This window comes from Hyperolius riggenbachi, chromosome 1 (genome assembly GCF_040937935.1).
Source record: "Hyperolius riggenbachi isolate aHypRig1 chromosome 1, aHypRig1.pri, whole genome shotgun sequence".
NCBI classification, from domain to species: Eukaryota; Metazoa; Chordata; class Amphibia; order Anura; family Hyperoliidae; genus Hyperolius; species Hyperolius riggenbachi.
The window spans coordinates 456548500-456563662 of NC_090646.1; the positions used below are offsets into that span (position 1 = coordinate 456548500).

Genomic DNA, 15163 nt, shown 5'->3' on the forward strand with positions numbered 1-15163 from the left:
GTGCACGTGTTAGGGCCCTTTTTCACAAGCCGCGATCCGCTTGAACAAGCGGTTCACCAGCGTTTTGCCGATTGTGACTGCACCGTGATTTACATGTAAATTGCAGCACACTTTTCCCATTATTTCAATTTTTCCCCAAGTGCAATCGTAGTGCTGCGCGATTATTGCTGCAATTACGTTTCGCTCCCAATAATGAACTTCGCAAGAAGTGGCAAGATAATCTTTTGCAAGCACAAACACATTTTCAAAATGCCCTTGCAAGTGGAAAAAGAGCCGTAAATAAATCCAGTGTTCACTTGAAGCAAAATGCACGTTATGCAGAAATGTGCTAGTGAGAAATCGTCAGTGGTTTCTGCAGACACAAGTGTGATCTCTCTCTGAATGCACGAAGCAAGTCTGGTACAACGTCCCTGCAGGGGAACAAGGCATCCAATGCACATGGATGGGTCGCACGCTGGCTGGGTGACCGCTCTTCTATGTGTTTATGATTATATAGGGGAGGCAGACATAACGGTCCGGCTAGGGGTGCGCGCACACTGCCGCCCGGTGCTGGCAGCACACACGACGTCGCCAGAACCAGACTCGCCACCTCAGGAGCGCGCTAACCAGTAACCACCGATTCGGCGGCGGGAGGCGTGGCCACGGACACGCGTGAGGGGCGGGGAAGCGGTGTGTGCGCGGCCCCGGGCTGGCGTGGGCGGAGTGAGAGTGTGAGTCTGTCTGGCCGTGGAGAAGGAATCGTGTGCGTGGGCGCGCGGCCGGGTCGCCGAGGGAGAGAGAAGAATACTACCGTGTGTGGCTGCAGTAGGGACAGTGTCAGAGGTGAGAGTCCGGGAGGGGGCGGGGCCATGATTGGAGAGGGCGAGAGGACCACCATTGGGTTACTGTGGCCCCCTCAAGTTTGTGGTGTATGGAGGTGTTGTTATTCTGGGTACAGTGAGAATGGGGGGCGCTCCATTCATTGCAGGGCTGTGTGATCCCCTTCTATACATCATCACATCTCTATATGTGTCTTATATGTGTGATAGCAGCTGCACTGGGATGCTGTGTGTGAGGCTGGATGTCCATTAGTGGATGGGATCCCTCACTGCTACACTACTGCTGTCATGTATGATGGACCTGTCCCCTGCCTGCTGCTGCTGAGCTGGCTGCTTGTGCACATTGAGCATTCAGGCCACCAAACTCCCTCACAACTTGATGGGGAAACTTAGTGTCATGGTTCCAACCATCATCAGTGTTATTTGCTGAGGCTGCTGGCAGGCACGAGTGTCTGTACACTGCTGTCTATAGCTCATATTGACAAGTTCATAAAACAAGTGTCAGTGTTCTCTTGTTGGTTAAAATGGGGCTCTGAGCAATAATGCTATGTATTTATATCACTGTAGGACAATAGCATGTGACCCCAGAACATGCAGTATCAGTTAATTTATACTGATAATAAACTGACTACACTGGGTGTTAATTTCTCTCTGTTATTCTCACTACTGTACAGTACTTTGTAAATACTTCGGCTTTCCTTGCTAGTTGTAAATGGTCTCCCTCTACTCCTTTTAAAGATGCATCTCTTTTTACAGTTAGCAAAATGAACAAGGTTTGAATCACATTTGCACAGGACTAATCAAATTTGGAATCAATGTATTAATTACTTGGGAGCTTGACTGATTAATCAGGCTCTCGGTTAATTAATCTTTGGTTTTTAAATCTGTTAAGGCTGTGCAATGGTCTGGTTTAACCCCTGCTATATGAAGTTTCCGTATGGCAAAAAAGTACAGGAAAGTGCAGTTAAACGTTTAGTTCTGTATCACTGATAATCCCAGTGTCAGTGTATGAAGTATTCTAACAAAGTACAGTAGTGCAGGCTAGGGTTGTATTTTATTTATTTTTTTTTTTTTTTCTGAATGATTAAAATTGTTAATGTATAAACATTGGACAAGTGATCAGATTATTTTTTTTGGTACTTATCCGTTAGCCGGGCGCATCTGGCAGGTGGCGACAAAACTCCACCAGAGTTACATCTTTCCCTACTATCCATGTCGGCCTGGAGGGGGAATAGTAATTAGCGCCACCTGCCGGATGCGCCCGGCTAACGGATAAGTACCTTCTTTTTTTTTTACTACTATTGTGAGTACCCTCAATAAGGCCTCTTTCACAGTGGGACGTTGCGTTTGATGCAATGTTAAAGTCGCACAACGTGCCCCTAAAGCACCGCATGTAGGTTATAAAATTGGATGCTCTTTTGCATAGCGTTGTGTCTCTTGGTGCACTGTTTTCATCGCATACTCATGGAACGAAAACGGCGCATGCGTTGCATTAAAAAAAAAAAACCTTACTGAGCATGTGCAACACACATAACGCAGCAAATGTATTGCTAAACGCACAGCATGCAGCACTTTCTAAATATTGCTACATGTTACACACAACGCACCGTGTGCACTGTGAATGTCACACAGACTTTGTATTGCTGTGCGTTAGTCTGCGTTGGAACATTTTCTAACGTGTGACTTTAACGTCGCACTGTGAAAGAGGCCTTGGCTTCATATACACAAATGGTAAATGATCACTTTGGGTAACAGTTTAATCAGAGCTTGTCTAGTTTAGGGGACCCCACAGGAAACCTCATAGGGACCATTTATCCAATCTCAGTACCCACTACAGCACAAAGTATTGTGATTTGCCAGATTTGAAACCTAGCAGGTTGAGAGGATGCCCAGTCAGTGTACAGATGAGCTGCAGGGCTTTCTGGGGGGAGAGTCCCACTACAGTGTGCAACAGGAACTACAATACCAGGCAGGCAAAGTGTATCTATAACTACATACTGTATACTAGAGCAGGGGTGCCCACACTTTTTTTTTTTTACCGCTACTTTGATGACTACCCCCCCCCCCCCCCCCAAAAAAAAAAAAAAAAGAATAAAATAGACTGGTAGCAATCAAAACAATTTGTGGCAATCATTAATGAAGAGGCTTGTGTAGGGTACATACTAACACTTTCAGTAACTGATTCTTATATCAGTGAAGTGTGGCATGTATTGGAAGTGAGAGAAGTAGATGTACTCACTTTGTGAGGAGTGTGACAGCGAGAATCGCTTGATCCCCACAGACCCAGCTGTGTAGGCTCAGCGTACAACAGCCAGCTGTACAGCGCTGGTGAAACATGTCCCCTCCTCCAGACTGCATGTGACATCACAGGATGTTTCAGCCACACTGTTTGGCTGATGCCTGCAGGAAGGGCTGGACGCAGGCACATTTGCTGCCCTTATTGGCCGACACAGTACTGTCAGCAAAGAGTGCATGACCTGTCTTCCGCGTCAGATCGCAGTCTACCCATTAGGCCTTTGCGATCGATGCAATGGGCACCCCTATACTAGCGTCTTCTTTGAAAGAAGGGCCTATCCCTCCCTTTTGTGTCCAGTTCTTGTACTAAAACTGCCACTCAAAACAATCTACTTAATTGATGAAACTGGACTGAGTAGTGAGAAGTGTTAGGCCCCGTTCACACTCGGAACCGCAAATTGCAATTATGATTTTGCATTGCTGTGTTTTGCTTTTTTTTTCTTTTTCCCAGTGATTAGCATTTTGCAATCCTCATTCCAGTGAAAGAGAATCGTGATGCAATCATCGGGAAAATGCTACATGCAACACATTTGTGACTGTCAGAAATCACAAACAAGGTGAGTAATCCCATAGGATTACGTATGCAGCAGTGCTTTGTTCATCGCCAGCGATCAGCAAAGCGCAAACTGTGGTCAGAAAGCGCCCGAGTGTGACTGAACCCCATTTGGTGACTTATATTGCACAAAAGTGAGTTTGTTGCCTTTTCATCGTGTGATTGGTGAAACTTATTTGGTACAATATTCTGTTTTGGCTGAGCTGATATTCATAATCCGGACCAGGGTCAGTGCAGATTAAGGCCTCTTTTCATATGCAGCTGTACTGCCTGCTTGTTGGGCAGTTCAGCCTTCCAGCTGCCGGCCGCAATTGCCTTCTGGCTACATGCAGCTGAATGGTAGCGTTTGCTGACACGCAGTGGTGTTACACGGTGACTGAAAACTCTCGTGTTGTCAGATGCAACTTCATGGGTGGGGGGCATCCTGCCCACTGTCTGTGCCAAGCACCAACAAGTATGTGGCTGATGAACAGAAGCAGGTAACGCAGTGAATTCAGTTGCACATGCAAAGGAGGCCTTGTGCCCACTAATATACAATCTTTTATTTGTCAAATTTTACCATTTCTGTCTAATATGAGGGACTAGCCAAAGTATCAATTTAAAGTATAGTCACACAGGTCCCATAACTTTGAGTAATCCTGCCATAGGTCTGTTGAAATCTTTTCAAGCTTAATTGGTGCAATATTGTATGCGGGCCGCTATATTTGGGGAGTAATGATTTGTTTGACACGTGGAGCTACTATTAATCTGTGTATAGCCAGCGATACGTCTTCTGTAATATTGTTTAGTGGCTCTGTTTCAGCTGACAGCCTAAAGTTTGGCAATGCAGCAGTGATTGTAGAACCTCTGTTTGCAATAACCGTAAGGTAACATTGCCATAGATACACAACTCTTACCCAATACTTGGCTGAAAGAATCTGGTCCAGGAAAGTGTGTTTTTCAGCAGAAAACAATTGTTTTTTTCTGGTAAACAAACTGGCTAATACTGACCACACATGTCTATAGGCTGTTTAGTGCATTTTCAGCAATTAGTCTGTTTTTAGCACACACACAAAAAAGCTTGAAACTCTGAACATTTGAAATATTACAAATAACTGCTTTAGCCTTTGTTCACACTACAGCAGATATCAAATGCATGATTTTATCTGTTTTCATAGGTCACTTGCTCACCTAGGGCTTCTTCCAGCCCCCATAGTGTGTCAGGTCCCTTGGTGTCTCCAAGTCCCCTCCGTTGTGCTGCTGGCAGCTCCTAAATTCCTGGTGTCCAGTCTGCATGCGCTTCACAATCACACTTCCATCACCAGGAGCATCTGTGCATGTGCAGTTCTCAAAAGAATGAACCACTCATAAGCAGAACGCTCTCAGTGATTGGAGCATAATTGTAGAGCGCGCACAGATGGGGCAGCGCATGCAGGGAGGAGACCCAAAGGACGCTGAGGGATCTGATGGAATATGGGGGGTTGGAAGAAGCCCGAAGTAAGTTAAAATCCCCAGTTTTGATTTCAGTACAGGTGTGCTTTAATGGACTACATCTCCTGGCATGCAGGGGCCGCGTAATATCACTGCCAGCACTTCAAACATCAGTATCTGCGTCTGGGAGTATCAAAATGCAGGCCTACATACAGACCAGGGGCTGGAGATCAGCCCCCCAAAGATAATTAAATGCTCACTGCTTCCCCCCCAATAGCCCACACCATGTACGAATCTCCCTTAGAGGAAAGTTAGTTTGATATGTTTCTTTATTTTTGCTGAGATTCCTTTAAAGAGAACCCAAGACAGTTCCATGGGGGACAGATGGGACACAGATGCATGCTCACTGCCTCCTGACATGCCTCTGTGTCCCCACACTGCTGCTCTGTGCCCCCCACCGCCACGCTATAGCCCCCCGAGATTAGCGATAATATTTGTCACTATCTCAGAGGTAAACACCGGGAGAGCGATTCCCTTTTTAAAATGCCCGCCAGGGGTGTCGCTGCAGGGTCTCCAGAGCTGCCATTGGGCAGCTCTCTCTCCCTGGCTGCGCCCCCTTCCGCTCCCCCATCTCCCTGCATGCTCGATGAGAGACATACAGTCTCTCCTTGCAGCGAAGTGAAAGGGGTTCAGTGTGGCCCACAGGAGCAGCAGGGAGCGTGTTTTTTTGCGGCTACCTAATCCGCTCAGTTCTCCAGATCAGGTAGCCTACAGTTTTTCAATTTTATGAGCCCACCTTGGACTCATAATATTCACATTTGGTTGCTTTGAAGCAATATTTTTTCCAGCTGAATTTTCTGGTGGTGGCCATACACTGATATGGCTGAAAATAAGATATGGAAAAGTGCAAAAACCCTGATGAAGCCTGCATTGTATACAATGAACAGAGGCGAACTTAAATGGCAAAAATGAAGGAGGAAGTGGTGGTCTTACCTCCCTCAAGCAGACACGCTGATGAAGCCTGCGATTGGCAGGCGCAACATGTAGGTGGGCAGGGCCTAATCCGTCACTAAGGATCACGCCACAAGCTTACTGGGCAGCATCTTCAAGTTCCAACATGAATGCTGTTTACAGTTGGGTAATAGCCCTCAACCTATATTGGACAAGATAATGATGGATTTTTGTGTCTTGGAGGCCTGCATCTGATGCTATTTGACTGGAGTGGTGACTGTCTATACTACTGATACAAGGCAACGCATATGCTAAAGTCCTGGCGGAGGCTATGTGAGTTTACCCCTAACTTGACTAATGCCTGCTTCCATGTTAAAGCGAAATTGAGTCATGGTTTATACCCCAACATCTCCCCTACTCTGAAGAGGTCTGCCAGTATATTTGTTACCTGTATGTGTGGCGGTGAGTGATGCATGAGGGGGCATGTGATGCAATTTGGAGCTGTTCCTTTTTAATTAATTTTAGCATGTATGGTGTTTTGCAATCTAATTTAGGGCTCGTTTCCATATAGCGCGTTTTCAGGCGCTTATAGAAACGCGATCACAGGGAGAGCCATTTCCATACATGCGCAGTGATTCACCCATGAATCACCACGTATGGTTTGCTGCATTTCGATGCGATTCAGCCCGCAATCCCATTCAGTATAATGAATGGGATCGCAAGCCCCGCTCCCCCGCCAAGAGTGACGCGCAGAGCCAAGGGGCTCTGTGCTGCATGGAAACGAGCCCTAAAGGTTTTTGCACTTTTCCATATCCTATTTTGAGTCATGGTTTCTAAGTTGATTTGCAAGACATGTTTATGTAGTTAACGTGACTCCTGCACTAGATGCAGTATATAGGTGGATTTATGTGTAGTTGAGATATATAGGCATCATTATCTGATCAGAGATGGATCTATCTGCTCGATTCCCTCCACATTTTACACACAGATTTTTTTTAAATCAATTTCAACATGAAATCCCCTCCCCTTCCCAGGCTGTGCAGTGTAGCAGCGGACTCTCACCTGCCAGCTACTCCTTCACTGCCGAGTCCTGGGATACATGTGTAATGTAATGCAGTGGACAGACACTAGGGGCACTGTGACCACTAGTGTAATAGTAAAGGACCTGGCCTCTGACACAGGAGGCCTGGATTCAAATCTCAGCTCTTCTTGTTCAGTAAGCCAGCACCTATTCAGTAAGGAGTCCTTGGGTTACACTCCCTAACTCTGCTTCTCTAGAAGTAAAAGCAGCTGGCTTGGTACTAAGTTCATATATTATCTAGATATGCAAAACTTTTCACTTAATACCTGAATTCAAGGTCCTTGCCCACAAGAGAAAGCAGCACTGTTCAACAAACAAGAGGAACAGTTTCAGGTCAACAGAATACCCAAGCAGCTTGGGGTATCCTACAACAGTCTATAGTCCAGTATAAAACATTACATAGATACAGTAAGCAAATAGTGGTTGCTGAGACATAGGGACCTAAAAATATGTCTCACATGCTTCTATATAAAGGGTTGGACTGAGATAATTAATCGCATGCGCTTGAAGCATAATGATCCAAATAGTTTAATATTAACAGTTTGTGAACATGTTCCAGTTCCACATCATGGAGAATGTAGTAAGTGTGTTGGCTTTCCTGTTCTACTGTTCTATACTGTGCTTTCTATGATACAGATTTATTAACCTAGTGCAAAGCAAAACTGGTGCAGAATTGGAGCAGATGCGTAGATGAAAGTTTATGATGGGTCTCACTGAGTAACTGCTTCACTTTTACGCCTACTTTATTTTTGCACCTGCTTTGCTTTAATATTTGTTTGCACTGGTCCTGATAGAACTGCCCCTTTGTGTTATTTTCTCATTTTTGTTCTGCTTATTCTGTTTTTCATGGGTTCTTCTGGCTTTTTTCTATTTTATAAAAAAAAGTGCTCCTTTTCAGAGAGGCTTCTGTAATGTGCCTTATATTTTATTGCACCCCTGAATGATTTATCTTTGTCCCCACTGCTGGCCTGTATTCTGTTTTGTAGCCAGGTAGCAATTCTGGCAACAGGGAACTTAGTGGGCCTTTGTGCAGATAGAATATGGCTGGGTTAACTTTGGCAGTAAAAATGTTCCATTTATCAGAACTGAACGGAACAGTTGCTAAAGTATCCTATGCAAAGCAATAAAGATCTTTTTACATCAGTCCTTTATTATAGGCCAGGCATGTCCAAAGTACGGCCCAGGGGCCAAATGCAGCCCACTGAGCCTTCTCTGGTGGCCCCTGAAGCTCTCTACAGTTGTCCATTCCATGTGGTCTGCAGGCGGTAGCTGTGGTGCCATATGCAGTGGCTGTTCTGCCTCCTCCTTTACTCTCCTGTAGGTTATCAGTCACCACTGTAGCAGAAGCAGCCACTGATTAGCAGCTACCACTATGCCAGCAGCAATAACCGCAATCCCTAGTTCAGCAACCTAGCAGTCTCTAGAACGGCGATATGGAATTTATCCTAGAAAGTTTGGACACTTCTGATATGGGCAGCATGCGATTTTACCTGAAAGTATGCATGCAATCCTGATTCTGAGCAGGACATACAAATAACTCTACACATTTTTCTTTAATTAAAGTTAAGGTACGCAGCATAAGTACAGTAAAGTTATTGACACACACTCAATTTGCTTTGACATTAAAAATTGTCTGCCATGTTTTGCCATTGAAGTTCCTACAGTGAGGTGCTTCCTGGTCATCCTCCCTTTTCTCTCTCCACAGAATATGACCGGCTGCTCAGCAAGCAATGTCTGTGCAGCGATCATTGCCAGAGTGCCCCCCAATACAATCACTAATGTTTGCAATTTTGAACAATGTTGGACTTAAAACAGCTACTCGTACGTAGAGAAATTGCTGTTCTTTGCAGTTGCATTTCTCCTGTGTATATCATGCCTAAAACATTTGGATGTAAAGAAATGTATTTACATTACTATGATTATCACAATGAATTGTAGAGTTAGGGCCCATGAGTGGAAACCAAGGCTGTGGAGTTGGTACAAAAATCATCCGACTCTGACTCCTCCGATTAATGAAAGCACAGACTCCAGGTACCAAAAATTGCTTGACTCTACTTCTTAGTCTAATACTAGGGCTGTGGAATGGGTACAAAATTCATCCGACTCCTCGGTTTATGAAATCACAGAGTCCTACTTTAGATACCCAGAATTGTTCCAACTCCTTAGACTAATAGTTATCAGGGTTGTGGAGTTGGTACAAAAATCACACGACTCCTCGGTTTATGAAACTACCCACTCCTCCTCCAGGTACCCAAAAATTACTTTGACTCCTCTACTCCAACTCCACAGTCCTGACGATCCCTTATGTGGGCCACACTCCAATTCATTTACAGTACACAAGTCTGTTGGCGGGGCTTGATGCTTTCATTTTGAGGAAAAGTATACTGTACTTATCTGTCAGAGAATAGATTTTAGTGGTTACTTTGTTTCCTAGCCTCTAGCTGACCTCCTATAGCATAGTTAAGAAAATAATCATCTGAAATGAACTTCAGCCTTAAAGGGAAGGTCCAAGCAAAAAAAAAAAAATGAGTTTCACTTACCTGGGGCTTCTACCAGCCCCATGCAGCCATCCTGTGCCCTCATAGTCACTCACTGCTGCTCCAGTCCCCCGCTGGCAGCTTTCTGACCTCGGAGGTCAGGGCCGCATTGTGTACATTTTTACGCATTCCCGCTAGTGCAGGAACATTAACATATACATTTTTACGCGTTAGTGGTGCAACGCATACATTTTTGTTCCTGCACTAGCTGGAATGCGTAAAAATGTATGCAATGTGTCCCTGACCTCCGAGGTCAGAAAGCTGCCAGCGGGGGACTGGAGCAGCAGTGAGTGACTACGAGGGCACAGGATGGCTACATGGGGCTGGTAGAAGCCCCAGGTAAGTGAAACTCATTTTTTTTTTTTTGCTTGGACCTTCCCTTTAAGAGGTTTTGCAGTTATCACTTTTCTCTTGATCACATCATTCATTTTTAATTAGCGTAAGAAAGTAGCCTGCTTAGAGTAGGAGTGCTTTAATTTTGATCAATATTCTCTGTGTGTTTAGTATCCTTAAAATTAAAAGCCGCTTTAATAAACAGCGGATGTTTGATTGATAACCTATGTCTTCACGTGAGTGTTACTATAATATTGTTACTTGTGGCACTGCTCTGTTTTTAAAAAGTTCTGTTGATATTCTTAGAAACGGGTTTTCATGTATCTTGTTGTTGTATTCCACCCTGATGGCATGGCACTATGTGTTTTTGGGATGAGCTGTAAGTGCAGTTCCCTGCAGTTTTATTTTACCTTAAGCTAACCTAACACTCCTGTTTTTATCCTCATTTGAATGAATGTTCACAGCACCAAGACCAAGCCCAGCAGCTTTGTACTGTTGTGTAATATGAGTGCAGAAGATCCTGGAGTAGAATGGGAGACACATGGGAGTTGATGTGTTCTAGCTCGTTTATGCTCTTATAAGCGTGGTACACTCATGCAATTTTGATTGGCCAGTAGCTGGCCAGTGTTACTACTTTCTTGTAGTACAGTTATAGAACTTCCCTACACAATGTGTTCATAGTATTAAAAATATATAGTGGTTGATTCACAAGGGTTAATTATTTTTCACCTTAAAGAGAACCAGAGAGGAATAATTAAAAGGTTTTTTTTATACATATGTTACGGCCAGAACCCGAAGTGTGGCCACTTCGCGTTCTGGCCAGCCACTTCGGGTTCTGGCCGGCCAATGTGCGAAGTGGCCGCAGCGCTGCGGCCAATGTGAGGAATGGCATGATGACACATAAGTTACAATGTATTTTATGGCCGTCACGCTGCGGCCAAATGTATTAGAAGTCTCGCACTGCCTCCTCGCCTCCTCCCCCCGCCTCTCTCTTCTCCCTGCCTCCTATACCACATACGGAGCAGCCAGCGGGGACACGCGTGTCCCGGAGAGTTGTTCGTTGCAGCAGGGCAGCAGAGCGGGGAGGCTGCAGACATTGCTTCTGCCAGCACCCGCTCTGCAGGAACGGCAGGATTCCCCTGCCGCGACGAACGACTCTCGGGGATACGTGTGTCCCCGCCGGCTGCTCCGTATATTGTATAGAGGCAGGGAGATGAGAGAGGCGGGGGGAGGAGGAGAGGAGGCAGTGCGAGACTTCTAATACATTTGGCCGCAGCGTGACGGCCATAAAATACATTGTAACTTATGTGTCATCATGCCATTTCTAACATTGGCCGCTGCGCTGCGGCCACTTCGCACATTGGCCGGCCAGAACCCGAAGTGGCTGGCCAGAACGCGAAGTGGCCACACTTCGGGTTCTGACCGTAACACATGTAACACATACATGGGGCTTCCCGCAGCTGCAGAAACCCAAATTGCTCCGTTTGCCGGTGCGGGTCCCGTCACTTCAGCCTGCTGCCCCAGGACTTTATGCCGATCGGCGTGACGCGTTAGGCAAGCAGTTAAAGTGTACCTTAAACGACTACAAATTAAAAAAAAAAAATGAATGATATATAACTAGGGCTTCCTCCAGCCCCCTTCATGCTGATCGGTCCTGATGCTAGCGGAAGATCCACGTGGTGTGGGAAGACTGCGAGGGACTAATCAGCCTGATGGAGGCTGGAGGAAGCCCAAGGTATGTTTAATTTTATTTCTTTTAGCTGTCTCAGGTCTCCTATAAAAGAAGGATGCAGGAGGAAGTTTAAAGATCTGTTCATATGGGGGAAATTAAACAAATTGATCTGATTTGATCCTTCATGACGAGCTTTCAAAATGCAAAAAACTGGATATGAAAATGGGGTCTATTCATTCTCAGCGCGCGCCATCTCGGCACAGGGTGTTGCTGAAAAACTGCTCGCCTTGCTCCTGCGCAAACTCTGGACCCGCACTGATTACTACTCCCCACTGAGTTGTAGCAACTGGGGGACGTAATTCAGGCACTGCTATTGCCAGTGACCAAATTACTTTTTTTTTTTTTTTTACTTTACTAAAAAAATCAGGCACACCGGGCTGGTCCTGAAACATTGCTGTGCCGAAAGCAGCTCGTTTTAATCATGTATTTCATTTTACTAAATGTCGTTGCTGTGCCTTTTAAAACTTGAAGCATTACTAGCATGGATAGATATTGATATTGACTATGCTGGCACATGGACTTTTATGATGTTTGTTATACCTGCTGGCCATTTTAGGCTTAGAATTAAAAGCTACGTTTTATAAATCCTCCTGTTATGGACTAGCTACAGGCCTGTTAAACCCTCACCTGGGGCCATATGCAATTCTCTTTTTCACCTGAGTTTTCACCTAGGAGATCATTTTTCATCTTAGATTTTAAATAACTTTCCAGTACTTTTCAACTAAAAAAGTACCAAAAAGTTGGTGAAATAGTACTAAAAATTATTTTGAGTATTTTCTTGCCTTCTGGGGGCTTAAAAGGAATTTTATTGACAAGTTTAAAAATATCACCTAGGAGAAAACACAGGTGAAAAAGTGAATTGCATATGGCCCCCTGTGTTGTTTTCCTTCTATATAGCATGGATAGAGCCATGCATTGCCTGAAAAAGCATCATTTTTGTCTGCTATCATAAGTTGCGATTGGCATAGTAGATGTGGTAACAGGAAGAAGAATAGAGGTTTTATAGCTTCCTCAGTTTGTGGTCTTGAAATGGCAAATCCAGCATGTAAAGATCCTTCAGTGATAAATGCAGTAAAACATTTGTCAGATTGAATATGGTGTATTGCAAGTACAATTAAGTTGTTCAACATTCCTTTACCTTGATAAACACCGGTGCTTAGTTATGTTTTAACTTTTACAATCTCAGAGCAATGCCAGTCAGCAATAGTGGATTATATCTTCCCAAATAAAGATTGACATTTAGGTAGATAGAAAGATGAGCGTGATTGTGTAACCCCAACCATGCAAAGCACTTGTACCTATTTTTGTTCTCCGTGTAGCTACAGTCACATGAAAGTGGTTTAAACTGTCATTGTCAACTGTAAAATAATGTAACCCTTAAAGAGAACCTGAAGCAAGGAAAATTATTTAAACTAAACACATGATGTAGCTACAAATGAATATTACATACTAACCTCACCGTCGGTTCCTCTGAGGCTCACCATTTTCTTCTTACAGTGATCCCTTCCAGTTCTGACAATACTTTGTCAGAACTGAAATATACCAGTTGTTGTCAGTTATATATCAGCAGCTGTCAGTTACAACTGAATGTGCAAGGTTATGTCCATGTTTCCCTATGGCTCAAATGGGTGATATTACAGTTTAACAGTGTGCTGACCAATTGTATAATCACTGCTGGGGCTGGAGGAGGCTCTGCTAGGCTAGGCTAGGCAGAAGCAGCCTAGCAGAGCCCACTCCAGCCCCGGATCCGCCAGCAGCAGCGAGACGTAACGAAGAGAGCTGCTAGGATAGGAAGAGGCGACATGCCCAGGAGGAAGCAGCAGGCACCAAAACGGGCAGCAGCTGATTTTATGGGAATAAATGAAGACTTGTGACGAATTGAGGCTGTGGTATTGACTGGCAGTGGGCCAAAAGTGAACTTTCCACCTGCAATCTGAGGTGGGCTACATCTGGTGAGCGTTTTGGCATACATCAGTTGGGGATTATCACGGAATGAGCACGGAATGAGAGCACTGAACACGGATGTGATTTGTCACCTGGTGGAGCTTGCATGCGAATTATAGAGACTTGTTTAATGTTACAGAACGGTATCACCCTATGTGAAGCTTTCATTGCAGGTCAAGGAAAGGTCACTATATTCTTTTGTTGAAGGCACAGATCTGAGGAGCGCAGCAGTGATTATACATTTGAAGTTTTCCTGAACTGGACTTTCTGTAGCGATCTCATATACTGGTGCAATTAGGTTCTATTTTATTTGAACTGTGGCGCAGTGTTTTTTTATTAATATTTTAACAATAGTGTGCTGACCAGGAAGCTGTTAGGGGGAAATGGGCGTTTTTAAAATGGACGAAGAAATCCATTGATCACAGTGGACAAATGGGACGCAGGAGAGGAGAAATAGATTGAGGAGTAGACTACACAGGAGGTAAGTATGACCTGTGTATGGTTATTTTGACTTTTTTATTTTCAGTTCAGGTTTCTCTATAACGGAATGCCACAGGTATAGTTGCTGTTTAAATGTACCCGAGTCAAAAAAAGACATATAGTACTCGCCTACGAAGAGGAAAGCCTCTGGAAACGGGCTTCTCACGCCGTACACAAGTGTGGCTGTACTGTGCCTGTGCGAGTGCGGCTGTGCTTGCACAGTAAGCTGGAGCAGCGCATGCAGGTGTGGCCCTGTGCTACTGCGCAGGCATGGCAGTACTCAAGCAGGTGCCCTCGTGCCCCTGAAGAGAACTGACGTTCGAAACGCGTAGGGCGGGGTCGAGTGTGCTATGGAGGAACTACACACCCCTCGGCGTGCAGGGATCCAGCGTGGAAGGTCCGGCTGCCAACAGAGCGCCAATCCGGAGTGGCGCACGGGGGAGAGCCCGTCTAAACTCTATGCTGTGACCATCTGCCGCAGATTGTGAGTGCAACAGATGTTTATAACTTTATTTTAATAAACAGTATTACGCTATGCGAAGTGTGTATGCTTGTGTTTTGAGGATCATCTAGTGAAGTATATCGCTTTCTTTGTGAGGACCATAGCCAGGGTGAGTGGCCAGAACCTCTGTAGTGGGGGTCTGTGAGAGTGGTCAGAAACCTCTGTAGTGGGGGTCCGTGTGAATCTATTCCAACTGCTGGGGCGCACTGTGAAGAGGTTAAGCCAGTGAGCTAGGAAGGGGGCTGAGACCCCTCGCTGCTAATGCTGACTCCTGTGATAAGAGTCAGTATATCTGGTGAGTGCGGTTTTGATCTGCAAGTGACCCTGGAGTGACATATGCCTTTATTAATGGTTTTGGAATAATAGATGGTGGAAGATCACTGGACTCTGATGATAGTGACTGTATTATTGGGATAGCGCTGCTGTTAATTTCTGTAGTACTCAAGCAGGTTCAGCTTGACCGCACTCAGTGCCAGATGAGGAGCATAGCCCCAATGTTCTGGAAGGTTCCGGCGAGCAGCAGCGAG

The 15163-nt window shown here is 45.0% G+C and overlaps 1 protein-coding gene across 3 annotated transcripts in view; it reads left to right on the forward strand.

Moving 5' to 3' along the window:
• The first annotated feature begins 627 nt into the window (after positions 1 to 627).
• The window catches only part of TPST2 (tyrosylprotein sulfotransferase 2), an 88868-nt gene continuing 74332 nt past the window's right edge, over positions 628 to 15163 (forward strand). The window contains exons 1-2 of one of the 3 annotated variants that reach the window (XM_068238846.1): positions 628 to 822; positions 3565 to 3670. The gene's annotated coding sequence lies outside the window, so the exon portion shown is untranslated. The remainder of the gene's footprint in view (positions 823 to 3564; positions 3671 to 15163) is intronic. The other 2 variants (XM_068238838.1, XM_068238829.1) reach the window with 2 other exon arrangements.